We start from the raw sequence: 11,826 nt of genomic DNA, 5'->3' as shown, positions 1-11,826 counted from the left end.
GGATACAGTTTACAGAGTTTATAACCAGTTACAGAGTAAGGATGCTTCCATTTGTTCACCTGCAGATTCCCCAGCACTGAGTGCAGATGAAACACAGTCTCAAAACCATGGGGCTAGCAGCCTTAATGGGCAAGTTCACAATTTGAGCCACTCATCTCTTCCCCTCAGAAGCGAGGAGTGAACAGTCCTGTTACTATCTACAAAGAGCAGAAAGTTTTTGTACCAGGAAATTCTGAGACTATGTGATGTTTACAGGAGGACAATCTTTGACTCATCGCCATGTGACATCTCAAGTATGTATATTGGAAAATTTTGTATTGATCTTGAATGGACAACAAAATTGAGTGGTTGACAAAATATCCTACCCTATTAAGACAAAGAAGCTTTTCACTTATGAGCCATGATCTTTGCATATGTAGGAAGAGTCTCACTATGATTCAATGATCCAAAGCCTTACAGTCAGACATTCCATTTGTCAAGGTTTTACTTGAATTTTTTAAAAAGGTTGGGGTAGACTTCGTGTAGCGATTAGACTCTCTCAGCATGGTTTTAATACTGTTCGCATCTCGAAGTTGTTCCCCACATGATCCCACACAGTTGTTGCTCATGGTGACATAAATACAATTTTGGGAAAAATGAAGATGAATGGAGGATGGATCATTGCATTGAAATTCAGGCTCAATGAACAATATTTGCTAGTTAAGCGTAAAGTAGGGCTTACTTTCTATAACAACAGCCAAAACATGCATAGGGGACAATAGCAATGCCATGAGTGCACGTGCTGGCCTACTGCATGATGATTTGGAATTGTACAATTCCATCCAACCGGAATTTATGGTTCTGGATGCTGGATCACAGAAGGTGGCATTTTACACAACAATAAAGTGATGGCATAATTGGTGATGATAAACATAAACAAAAATAAGGGATGCTTTTAAAGCTTCCGATTAGCACTTCAAACAGGAAAAAAAAACAGAACGATAATATTATTGCCATTGATTTCATGAGTAAGGAAGCTTTTCAAAAGCTTACAGGGTGGTAAAAATTTATAAAAGAGGAGATGATTAACGAGCTCTAGAGGAGTGGAAGGGCATGTAAACACGGACGAGGAAGCTGTGAAAGTCAAATTTTGTGTGTTGATGTTGCGACAAAGCAAAATGAGGAAGCGAAAGGGCGGGACAAAGCTGTTGCAGAGGGAACAAACAAAAGGACGAAGACAAGGAAGAAGGGACGAAAGAAGAAGCTGCAAATGAGGACTTGAAGGTGATGACGAGGCTACCAATGAAGCAGAAGGCATCAACGAGCATTGCTTGAGCGACTGCACGATGGTGATGCGACAGAGGAGGAGAATAGTTGCTGCAACAAAGCCAAAGACAAAGGTGACAAAGCAACAGATGACGACGAAGCTGAAGGAGAATTCGAGAGAGACGAACACATAAGAGAAGAACAAGAAGAGTGACAACAGAGTAGGCCGACAAAAGAAGTTGTTATGAAGACAAAGCTTTGCATCATCAACGAAGATGGCAGGCAAAAGGACGAGAAGACGGCGGACTAGGGAGGGCGAGCTATGAAGGTGAAGCTAGGAGAGGGTCTGCCACCTTGCAACTTAACGCATGTGCAGCTCTCTTATGAAAATTATTCTATTGAGAACCCATCGGCAGTAGCAATCTCCTCAAGACTTGAAGCTAGCACTAAGCTCCACAAGGACTATAGCACCATTGTTGCAACAAGATAGCAAAAAGGCGTAATCTACAAAAAGTTTGGTGTAGTTACCTTGACACTAAATGCAAGAGCACCAAAACTAAACTATCCAAGTCGAAGATCTAGCCCTCCCGAAGTGCCCGGATATGCATTTTTGTTATGACAAATGCGAGTTTTTGTTTTCATTTCCCCTTGATACAATTTCTTCTCTTGGATCGAGAATGCACACTTTCTTTCCTGGCTTGTTAAGTTAGTGTTCCTTTGAACCTCAAACGACCTCTCTAGGAAGATTGTTTGAGGATTTGGTCTTGGATTGTTGATTTATACTGAAGGGGAGCTATTTCTTTTTTTTTTTTGCGAGTCCAACTAACCTTGTGGCCTTGCCTTCAATTCAATTCTATCACTATGGTGATGAAGATGTCTCACAAGTTTGAATTTAAGATGCCTCCAAAGTGAAAATACTCCAAGATTTGGTCTTCAATTATCCACTGTCAAGGTTAAATGCAATGTGAGAAGTCTTGATCCATTGAGCATAATTACAAAAGCAGCTCGTAAGAAGGAAAGGTGATCTCTTTGCCTTCAGTTTGCTCCCAATCATTATCAACAATAATCAAAACAACTTCTTTATTATGGTCTTCAATATGTACAACAAGTATACTCCATGAAATTATCTTTATTTGAGTACTCATGATCCATTATTTTCATCTCGCTTAGCGTCCTTGTGACGAGCCACATTCACAAACCCCCCCGCAAATCCCATTCGACAATGTCTATCTCTAGTAGAGCATCTCACGGCAAGCTTCTAATTCAACAAACTTATTATTTTTACTTGCATTGATTTGAGTGTATTAACATATCATAAGCTTCTAATGGTCATGCATCAGAATGACCATTCAGGATATGCACATATTTACTAATTTTACATGCATAGATTTGAGCATAGTAACCATCTTCAGAACCTTGTAATGGTCATGCATAACAATGACCATGAATAAGAATTTCAATTTCTTTAAGAAAGTAACTAGATAATACCACCTAAGAATGAGCTTTTGACTCATTAGAGGATATACTTATGATGCTATGCATCACAACATGGGTGTAACTTTTAAATTTTTTACACATAGAGCAAACAATCCATGAAGAATTGTGTTACTAATTGTGAAGTCATGATAGCACATTCATGATGAAGACTTTTAAGAAATAATGTTTGTAGTGAAAACTACATTGGTTAACTTGGTCATCATTACAATAACCATGTAAACTAAGTGAGATCAAATTTCTAGGCTTCCTTGAAAGAAAACTAATATTGCACTATGGGTTTGAATGTTCGACACATTGCATACTATACAATGATGAATCTAGTTATGTTAATGGAATGTGGCAGAGCTAAAATGTCTACTTGATGTGTTTTTTAGAAGAAATGAAAGGACATCTTTTGAGACAATACAATGAGGGGTTTTGTATTGTGTTATTGCAGCTCATTTGAGACAATACAATAACCATGTAAACTAAGTGAGATGAAATTTTTAGGTTTCCTTGAAACAAAACTAATATTTGAATGTTGGACACATTCCATACTATACAATAATAAGTCTAGTTATGTTAATGGAATGTGGCCGAGCTAAAATGTCTACTTGATGTGTTTTTTAGAAGAAATGAAAGGACATCTTTTTAGACAATACAATGAGGGGTTTTGTATTGTGTTATTGCAGCCTCTTTGATGGCCATATATTGATCAAGGAGACTTGAGAAAGTTCCCTATCGTAGAACACATAATTCTAATGCACCTATGCTCTTCATTCTTCTTGAAGTGACATAGTCAGGTTCAATGAAGGAGCTATCCATTCTGGTGGCACATTCATCAAACCAAGTTGATTGGACATTGTGTTCTTGGTCAGGAGTCTTGTTGAATAGTGTATTTTGGATGTTGTTATGATTATTACGAGGATATAGTGGCTTGCGTTGTGAACCTTGGACCTCCCAAAAGATTATATAATGGCATGGTGCTTCCTTTTGATCAGCATAACTTGAATAATCTAATATATCCATGGTGTGTCCACTTAATGCAACCAATCTAGTAGCTGCCTTTTTCATCACTATCTTCAAATCCTTTTTGGTGACCTTGTCAATGTTGACACTTAAGACCACATTTTTTCTACGCACATAGCTAAATTGGGGTGATTGGTTGAAGAAGCCGGTCACCCTGAGGACATCACCTAGCTTGTATCGCTAGAGACCTATAAAAACAAGCACAGAAACTAAATGTTAGAGCATGTAACAAAAGTTAAATCCAAACACTATGGTCTACGCTAAGATTAATTAAGGTGTGTAGTTGTGCAATGCCAAGAAATCATGGGATGTTGATCATGGGATGGTTCTACAATCTATTAAGATGTTATTTATTGTCCCACTTGAAAGAAGGAAGACAAATGGGTAGTGTTTGTAAAACACCAATATCTTTTTTGTCTGTATTGACTACAATGTTCACAAAAAATCAAGGTCTAATGAACTATGAATGGCCAAAATTTCTATAAAACCTTCAAAATTTAAAGAAAAACATTTAAAACTTCAGACTTTGTAATCGTTTACTACATGAACCTTCAAATTTTGAATTCTTTAGCTATAAAAATGAGAGCATAGTTACATGTAAATATATCATTCAAAAATCCTTCCAAAATTTGAGGTTTTTGTATGTGCTGCCGATAGTGATACCAAAAATGTTCTTTGTGAAGATTGAAAAAGGGTGGCATGTATACCTCCAGTAGTAGTCATGACGATTTCATACTCTTGACCCACTTTGACGTCAGTTAAGCAAACCGGCTCACCGCTCTCAGCCTTGACAAAGGTATGAACTCAAAATAAGCCAGGCGGGGATGACTGTGAAAGAGACGTCGGAAGGGCTAGACGTAGGGTCCAGGTTGACGCCGACCCAGCCCTCCGAGGCACCGTAGTCAGCACTGACCACGGGAATCTCGGAGCCCGCGAAGTGCCGCAGTCGGTCCAAGTAAGGTTCCATGACTCCCGTGTTGATGGACAGCAGATACTTACACCGTGGCCACAGGCTGCGCACAGCCCCGAGCCAACACGTGTCAGCGCTCTCGGCTCTGGAGCATATCTCGCTGAGACGCGCCGCGAGCTCCGGGTTGGGCACAAGCAAGCCGGATACCGCCACTCTGAGTGACGGATCGGTGACGATGGAAGGGCTGAGCTGACCGCACCTTATGTCGTCGCAGAGGTCTCGCCATTACCTCTCTAGCGAGCGGAAGGCCTCCAGGAGCGTGTAGGCGAAGATGGCGCTGATGATCTCGACCTGGTGCCTTTGCAGGAGGCCGCACAGCAGGTGGCAGTACATGGCCTGGCGGCAGTCCGATGCCAGCACAACTTCCTGAGGGCTGCATGGTCGCGCCTTGTTGCACATGAGCTGTCGTTGCTTGAATGCGTCGCCTCTTATGAGATGTGTCGTCCCAGTTTCGGCTCTCAGGCCGCCCTCGGTGGTGAAGAACTTGCCGCAGAAGGTGAACTCCAATATGCGTGCATCGGGAGAGAGCGGATACACCCTGCAGAGACGGGGCCATAAGATCCTTAGTAGGGAAATAAATATACATGAAGAAGAGAGAGCATGAGACCTCACGCGATTGGAGCATTGCTTGTTAAAGGAATTTTCAACTATCTTTTTATGCTGATTCAAAAAGTTCAGCTGACTCCAGCTAACTAATTGGGATTATTGTTTGAAGCTTTGACGAGCAAGACCAACAAGCATTCGTTCAGCATATTTTACAAACAGCGATTTTCTACTCAATCAGCAATTTAACCTGAGAAATACAAAGTAAATACTTGTTGAGGATATAAGCAGAGCTTAGGGTGAAGAGCTTCAGCTACGAGTAAGACTCAATTGGGGGTCGTGCTCGTCTTAATTATGCATGCCTTCATGTTTACTTACCGCTCTCGCAGTAGGCCGCAGCGATTACTTGAGCTTACTTAATGGGCAGTGCTGATATATCATTACTAGTATTTGTCTAACAAGTCAGCAAATCAAGGTTTGCTGTATTACAGTCGATGTGTCTAATTATATTAGGCCGAGCTTAGGTATTGCGCGTGGTGCTGGAGCTAAGATAATTACGCATGCCTTCATGTTGGCATCTTTACTTACCGCTCTCTGTAGGCCGCAGCAATACTGGCAACCTCAAGCGTGCCCTTCTTCAAGCCTTCGTAATAGGGGATGTACTTCTCACGGCCATCTGTAGTTCCGGAGCTGCAGTGTAATCAAAGCACACGATTCAGCACGCACGCAATGCTTATTTCTTAACAAGAAAAAGTTGTCGACTTGAGCCATGCAAGAAAAGTTTAAAGAGAACTTTAGCTCGAAGAAGTGAATGTTGTATTCTGTGAGAAAAGTGTACAGAGAACTCTATAAGCATAAACGAGTGCATATATAGGATCATATACTCAGATGCTGAAGAATACCTGCTGAATCTGAGGGCTTACTGCAATAAATAATATTACCTTAGAGACATGGCGTCTAAGGGAGCTCCCGTAAGGATCGCCGACCGATCCCCGTTGACGATCCTGTCGATGAAGGGCTTAACGTCTGCATGCGTGACCAGTGGCACCAGGCGCTTGAAGGAGGCCACGTCGACCTTCTGCCCCGGGCGGAGGCCGCAGTTGCGCAGATACTCGCAGGATACGTTAGCCTCCAGGATTTTCTGCAGGACCCTCTTCTGAACCACCCCTGCATTTCGGGTCATGGCCTCGAAGCGACAGATGGCGGACTTCTTGCTCCTTAAGTTAAGAGATTGATCGGTGTGTAAGTTAGATACAGCAGAAGCAGGAAGGACACTGTTATTCCTATCATGATCGGCCGGCCGCGGGATCTTGCGATGAAGATGCAGGAGCTCGCGGTCACTATCATATGAATGGCCATCATCTGGTTTCATCTTGTTGGTATCGTTAAGGTGGTAACGGACAGCTGGGTCGGATGTAGCGACGTCGGGCACCAGGGGCGCAGGCATTGTTTATGCTGTGAATCAGCGAGATGACACGGAATAGAAAAGCACGTTCTTGGAATTGTAAGACGATGACACGGAACAGGAAGAAGCTCTTCAATCTACTTTTCAATATTGCCAGTAGCTTAATAGGAAAAGGCAGTTCTCATTCATGGATACGTGGAAAAAAGATGATCATTGGTCTTCTCCATGGGCATTACTTTCCTAGAAAATTTTAGGTAAAGGAGAACTTGTGGGACCAGGGCTCGATTCTCAAGGGTGGCTGAACTTTTCCTTACAAATATTCTCAAATTGACTACAATTCCTTTGAAGGGTAATAGATTTGAAACTTTCTCTAAAAGGGTAATACCCTTTTTAAGAGTAGCCTTGTAGTAGGAAAAAAGCCACTTTTGTAGCAATATGGGCCTTCCAATTCCTCAATCAAAGAGAATGATTAAGAGAAAATAGTTTCAAGGAGATGTAATCAACACAAGAGAGTATCAAAATAAATAGAAAGGCTCTACATAAGCTAGGAACTATATATTTTTATGCCCATCCTTGAGACCACTTTCACAAAAAGTAAAAAAAAATTAGTGCTTCTAATCAAAACCACATCAAAACTTTCTTTATCAAGCTAAAACTTTCATGAAAAAAAGATTGATACGTATTGCATGCATACCCATTAAGAGAGTTGCATTAGATAAAAATTGTTAATTTTTTTAAAACAGAGGCACCAAATAACATTATTGAGTGTTGTTCTGATAAATTTTCATGCACTTTTAAACATCTACTTTTGAAAAAAAAATCCACTTGAAACTTATTTGAAATATTTTATTATTTTATCTTAAAATACTAATAGCAAATATAAAAATCTTGAACTCAAAATTCAAAATCAATCTTTTATTAACTTACATGTAATATTCATTTTTATAACTATAAATTTTGTATAATTCAAGGTATTAAATCCTCATCTTTATATTTTGAAGGTTCTTTTAGAAATTCTTACAAAATTTTTCACATTTGACTGTGATTTTTTAGGAATATTATTATTTTTTAAAAATCCACAAACCAAGGGAGTTAAACTGACTGGCTATTGTATGAGGACATTACTTTATAGTAAAAGAGCTCAATTGAGGTATTTTTGCACTGTAGGAGAGGGTTGTGGGAAGAGTATGGACACCGAAGGGCCTTTTGGCACCTATTTACTCCATTCGGTTGAAGCAGGGTTGCCCTCTCTCTCCAACATAATTGGCATGTACATTGATGGGATTGTTGATTATATTTCACATGAAGGAGATAGAGGAGCTCCACTAGTGGCACCTAGATACCTATCCTATAGTATGTAGATGACATTGTATTGATAGTTGACTCTCTAGAGGGTCTACAAAGACACTTGGATGCATTACACTCCCATACTTTGGAGACTGGGCTTTCAATGAATCTTGGTAAAACCAATGTGATTTTATTTAATACTATACCACAGTGGGTCAGGAGATCAGCACCTAAATTCACATGTGGACCTAGCCAGCTAGAGTATGTGAATTCTTATACATACCTTGGAGTCTTACTCACATGGCCTATCTTTTCTATGCGAGAGGCAGAAGACACTAGACTTACTCTTCTGGTGGATACACAACACTAGGTAGTTTGGAGAGGATGTGCTCACAGGTGCAGTTCCAAGAACCCCGCACCAAGCTATGGCTCTTTGATACACCGATAAGGGCACACTTATGACGGATGAAGGTCGATGGAGAAACCCCTAGTGTCCATGATATCCAAGATTATCAGATGTAAGGCCTCAGTTCCACATGAGATCATCAGAGCTAAGCTAGCAAATACATCGATTGTGGAAGAGGGCCTTACCCGATCGGTCACATACATACATAGCCTATGGGACTTACCCCCCAAACATAGATATGCACGGCTGGCTCTTGAGTCCTCTAGGCAACTTGCTAGAGAGGGTGATACTTCATGTTGGTATGCACAAATGTTGGCTTGGTTTGGGCTACATGGCTTTAGCATGGACAAGTTAACCCCCTTCCACTACTCCCTTGATGCACCATCTCTTGATTTGAGCAAGCTAGAGATTCGTAGGATCATCACGATGGATATTATCTAGTTGGATATCATTTGAACATGGTTGATGCCAGGGGGAAGAGCTAGGGACAACGATGGCTTTCTACCACGAGCATTTCTTTCATAGTATAGATGATGGATTTATTGTTCGCCCGAGATATATGGGCACCCACCTTTTCCATGGGATTAAGTGTACTATTGGCTAGTGTTGTGCACCTTCTCACATCACCTAGAGATTGAGATTGGCAGATATAGATCCATCCCACTAGAGGATACCATATGCCAAATATGTCAGCTAGAGCTAGAGATAGAGGAGCATTATATATGCCGCTGTGGCTGCCTAGCGTATTATGAGATCCGTGGTCATTTCCACTATCTCTTTCGAGACGGATTTGGACCACTATATCCAAAGTCATGGATTTTACTTATCAACAATGCCTTGGCCTCTTCTCCTTGAGATGCAATGGCTTTGTGACATGTGGCTCAAGAATACAACGCTTGAGGACATTGAGCCCCTTTATAGAGGCAACTCATAGAATTCTTTGCAAAGGAGACTCAAGAGACTTTAGTAGAGTTCCAGCCTCAGTCCACATGAGAGAATCTCTCATTGCCACAGCCCACACACAAACAAAAAGTATTGATTGATCAAGTCGTTCAACTTAGCTGATGCAAATGTCCTATGTCTTGAAAAAGACACTGATGACACCTTCATAGGCAAATACAGGGGATTATTGCTCGAGCTACAACAAGGCCCTCCATACCCACATGAGATTGTACCCTGTGGAGCTCATTGTTACTAGATAGAGCTCTATGTTTTACACATAGCCATAATTACTTTCCTTTCTTATTTTTCTTTGTGCTACATATTTTTCCCAAACAGTTGTACCATCGTACGAATGATTGTAACTCATGGTCTCATACGTCATTTCGACCTTTTTACAATGTTATTATATCATTGCATTTCATTTCATTTCTTACTTTCTCTCTCTTTGTCTCTCTCATATTCCACCTCTCTCTCTCTCTCTCTCTCTCTCTCTCTCAAGCTTCAACCTTCTTCAATCTGTGATGAAATTTTTTTCAAGAAAACCAATGAGTTTATTCATGTCCCATCTCCATAATTATACAAAAAAATTCAATAGTTCTTGCCAATTAGTCCCCAACTTTATCTCCTATGGAGGATCCATTAAAGGAAGTGTGCCCCACAAGGCCAAACTAGTCAAGTATCCCTTGCACGGTATGCTTGCGAACTCTTTTTAGTACATGTAGTAGATCTTTTAGATGTAATAGACCCTCATCTCTTTGCACCAATTTATAAACATTGATAGAATAATAATGAACTGAAATTTCTTTATATATTGCAGGCAATCCATATCTTGAATATAAAGTTGATAGAAAACATTTACACTTTAGTTACCACTAGCTTGAATTCAATCATGATCTCAAGGTAAAACTGTTGATAACTGTAGCACATGCTAGATCCACAAATGACACTTTCCTTGAGTTTTCCACTTATATTTATCAAATGGATATGGAACACTCTCTCTTCATCCGTAGTACATTAGTCCTCTTTGTTACTTATTTTTACTACATGTAGATAAGGTAGCTCCAAAAATATTCAAGTGTGCTTCAAGTCTATGTTTCATCCTTGTGACCACTTTACATAAGTCTTGATGTAGATGGAAATGAGGCTCAATTCTAAAATAAAGGGTCGTGTAATGCTATCGTTTCAGCCTTACATTTGATTCTTGTGATTTCTTCATATACGACTCTTCATTGAGTGGAGATATGAGCCTCAATTTGAAACTTCAGCCACATGCAACTTTATTTATCATGATACACAAGTCTAAATCTAAAATGAACATCAAGTTCAAATTTCCTTCTATGCTCAAGTGTTATTTTCCTTCTATAAATTTATCCTCTATATTCTTTTTCACATCCACAAGCTCAATGATATTTCAAATGTTCAAACTCTCTACTATAGCCAACATTTGATCCATGTGAACAAGTATTATAACCATTAACTTCTTTGATACTAATTATCAATAATAAAACTTCATAAGCCAAATAAATTATTAAAAATTATTTAAATTATCCATATTGAAATATAAATTTGGTATGAAAAATGTAAATCTAGTACAATGGATATGGAGATGGATATGGAGTATTACTATAACAAATATATCTTTCAATATACAAAATATAAGGTGTGTGTGGCATAGGACAACAATGTTCATAAAGATAGAGGAGACTAAGGACTTGAATTGATTGCCATTATATAAGAAGTATAATAACTAAAATTTCATGTTCTAGGATCCGTAATATATCCCACCATGAACTATAAGAATATTATCATTAGAAGTTTCTATGATATCCATATCAAACAACCTATGTACAAATACAAAAATTGGTTGTGTCTTGCTGAAAATGATACACTTAACTATTAGGTCCTCACATATTCCATGGAGATCCAATGATGAAGATAAGAGAGATATTTCTCTAAGAGCAAAAAGTATAACTTCATTCACTATAACATATGAAGGACATACCATTGAAATCTCTAACATGAATTCAAGAGAAGAAGGTTTAAAGTGTTAGGTCTTGCCATCAATTTGGGAAGGTTGTCAAATGAATACATTGAAATAGGTGTCAAAATATGTACCTTACTCATCTTATGCACCAATCATTATTTGCACTTGTCATGTCTAGTTGCAACCTTTGAACACGCCTCACTAGTCAAAAGACTATAGCTCTTCATGACAACTCATTCTATGGTTCATGGATAATCTAGTTATAATAACTGATTATCCATAAAGTATTGCACATGTTGTCATAGCAACACACTTATAGCTTGTATCTGTACTTGATAATGCAACAATGGGTTGTTTCTTAGAGCTCCACTTTCAAGTCAAACTACATAGCCACTAGTAAACTTCTAAAAATACACACTACCTACCCAATCTACATTAGTATAACCAAATAATAGCACCACCCAATTAGCCTTATAAAATATACCATAATCCTATATGGCCTTAAGGTACCAAAAGGTATGTCTCATAATATCAAATGA

At 39.2% G+C, this 11,826-nt stretch overlaps 1 pseudogene; it reads right to left on the bottom strand.

The window, feature by feature from the left end:
- Nucleotides 1-3,303: 3,303 nt before the first annotated feature.
- Nucleotides 3,304-6,446, bottom strand: LOC148041990 (jasmonoyl--L-amino acid synthetase JAR1-like; annotated as a pseudogene).
- Between the last annotated feature and the right edge of the window lie 5,380 nt (nt 6,447-11,826).

Source organism: Lygodium microphyllum, chromosome 1 (genome assembly GCF_053477565.2).
Source record: "Lygodium microphyllum isolate KBCC chromosome 1, Lygodium_microphyllum_v1.1.10, whole genome shotgun sequence".
NCBI lineage: Eukaryota > Viridiplantae > Streptophyta > Polypodiopsida > Schizaeales > Lygodiaceae > Lygodium > Lygodium microphyllum.
This window is presented reverse-complemented; position numbering and strand designations above follow the sequence as displayed.